The sequence below is a fragment of the Nicotiana tomentosiformis genome, unplaced genomic scaffold, assembly GCF_000390325.3.
Source record: "Nicotiana tomentosiformis unplaced genomic scaffold, ASM39032v3 Un00542, whole genome shotgun sequence".
Lineage (NCBI taxonomy): Eukaryota > Viridiplantae > Streptophyta > Magnoliopsida > Solanales > Solanaceae > Nicotiana > Nicotiana tomentosiformis.
The window spans coordinates 1-2,921 of NW_027175101.1; the positions used below are offsets into that span (position 1 = coordinate 1).

At 33.7% G+C, this 2,921-nt stretch overlaps 1 non-coding gene across 1 annotated transcript; it reads left to right on the forward strand.

Moving 5' to 3' along the window:
• Positions 1–1,843: 1,843 nt before the first annotated feature.
• LOC117275714 (U2 spliceosomal RNA) lies at positions 1,844–2,034 on the forward strand. The gene has a single exon (XR_004505914.1). It is a non-coding gene; the product is annotated as a U2 spliceosomal RNA (small nuclear RNA).
• Positions 2,035–2,921: the final 887 nt, after the last annotated feature.

The window sequence follows — 2,921 nt, forward strand, 5'->3', positions numbered from 1 at the left end:
CACTATACATGCTACATTATCAAGTAGTTTATCTGGTTGTTAAAGTCCCTTCTAGGAATTGGAATCAACTTTCCAATATATCATACTGCTCTTGTTTGCTATTTGCATTCTCTCTCACAGTTCTTTTCTAGTTAGAACGTTGAAACTTGTCAGATAGAGTATATCCAGAAATCCTATCCACAATCTACTCTTTGTCCTCAAGAGCACTTTGTATGCTTCAATTTCATATGAAAATTGAGTTATCATGCAGCTATGATAGGATATGATATTAGAATGATATCTGAATCCACCTTTACAACTCCAGTGAGGAAAGTTGAATTTGCTTAATGGTCTGTGACTCTGTGCGATATCTCTGCAACAACTACAACAACAAACCCAGTGGAATCCCACAAGTGGGGCTTGGGGAGGGTAATGTATACGCAAACCTTACCTCTACCTTATGAAGGTGGAGAGGCTATGTGCGATATCTCTGCATATGCCAGTATTCTGATGTAAAGAAAAGGATATCCCAGTTTTAAATAAGTTTATTTTAAGGAACATGTTGCTGATGCTTAAAAGTTTAGGACTTTTCTCCTAGAAATAATTCTTTCATATTTCGGGTCAAATTATACTTCATCACACCTTATAGCTTCCACTTATTATGAGTTTCTCTTGCAAACTAAAGCTATTGCTAATGCATTTTGGCTTGGTACTTCTATCATTAGCTGGCCTATTTATTTGAATTATGGTTTTAGCTGGCTATTATCATGTCAAGCTACTTCGTGGTGTTTTCTTGTTGCTATCAGACTATGGCTAAGATGAACCTTCTCAAAGGAGAATTTGAGAACCAGTTGAACTTAGCTCAAAGTAGCTCATGTATTTTATTCTTTCAATATAAAGGGCAGCCCGATGCACGATGCATCTTTCATGCAGGGTCTCGGGAAGGATCGCATCTCATGGGGAGTGTGATATAGGCAGGGTATGTGGAAGAACCGCACCTTAATGGGTGTGATGCAGATAACCTACCCTGATGCAAGTATCAGTAGCCGATTCTACGGCTCGTACCCGTGACCATCACAAAATATAACTTTACCGTTGCTCCAAGGTTCCCCAGCATGTTATCATTCAATATATGCACATATAAACATTTCTTTTGGGATACTTGTATTGTTGGACCTTTACTTGGGTAATTATCTTTGGCATAACTCTGTTTGTTTAAGTTTGCCGGCATTTAATATTGAAAAAAATATTAAAAAAGAGGTTCAATATTGGCCAAGTGGTAGAACAGATGTATTGTAATGTTGATCAAGTCATCTAATCACTAGACATGTATTATATATTATATATGCATATTTAAATATTTCTTTGATGATACTTGTGTTATTGGATCCTACGTTTTAGGTTTTTGCATTGTTATCTTTCACAAATCTTCATTTGTTTAAAATTTTCCGGTATTTATTAAGGGGAAAAAACCCGATGACGTTCAATTTCGGCCAAATGGTAGAATTGTAAAAATTTACTAGCACCTGGTAGCATTCTTACTATATCATTTATCACGTTTCATGATTAAAAGATACGCATTTTTATTTTAATTTTCATTTAATTTTTAATTGTTACAATTAAATTATTTGGTTTGATGTAAACATGGAAAAAATATTTACCATGGTAGAACAAACTTTCACATCACAACTCTTATTTTTTCTTGAAATTTCATCCTTGTCCATTAATTCAACGTGAAAGTTAGAAAGTTTGCATATAAAGTGAGAAGAGTTCGTACTCTCTTTTCAAACATAGAATTCTCCAACCTACCATAATACCACATCGAAAGCTAACAAAAGACAGAAGGAAGAGCACAAAATAAAGTATACCTTTCTCGGCCTTTTGGCTAAGATAAGTTCTGTTCTTATCAGTTTAATATTTGATATGTGAGTCATATACTCATATGATTTTAATTCTATTTTTCAAAGAGAGAGTCTACAAAGGTAGCTTGCTATCTTGGCTCTCAAGCGTTGCCCATGTGCGCCCTCACTATTGCAAGGGCCCGGCGCACCCTGCCAAATCTAGTACAATTTTTATGTGCCTTGATTTATATTGTCTAATTAGTATGTAATTTTGTACTTTGTTTATACAAAAAATGTTACAGACTCAAAATAATAGTATATTCTATCATGTAAGTGAAAAATAAAAAGGACATATTTATCTTCCTATCATGATCATGTGAAATACATGGCAAAGACTCTTAATTTTAAACATTAGAGTAAACTAATTTATTATAATCAATTAGTTAACAAGTTGGTTAACCGTATTTTGAAACAAAAATATATTAAAAAAGGTTAGCGTAGACTAATTTAAATATAATTCGTGGATTTATGGACTGCGTTCACAATCTCTATATAGAATAGAATAAGATACACTAGAATATTATTCTCTTTTCACATTATTACATTTTATTTTCATAAGAGGAACAATAGGGCATATTTATTAAAATAGTTTGCCGCTAACATTTTTTTAAGGATAAAACATCTTGAAACCGAATTAAAACAGGGAGAAAATTTCTCGCACTTAGGATATTTGTTTGATCGGCCTATAATTTGGATGAAATTGCTAAATCTTACTGTTTTTAAAATTCTGAAGATGTAAATGTCACGAAATAGTGTTTTTCTGACTTCATTGGTTGATTAATCCCACATCGGCAAATACTAACTGAGAATGAGCAAAATACTGCACAATAAAATATGGGTTGGGCTGAGCAATCCCACATGTGCCAGCTGCTAATGCAATAAATTCGGATTGCATAGTAGAATGAGAAATGCAAGTTTGTTTCTTGGATGCCCAACAAATGGCGACACCCCCCAAGGTAAATATTCAACTTGAGTATTACTTGTAAACCTTGAAAGTTTACTAACGGCAAATACTATATCAGAGCACTGAGCCAACTTTTT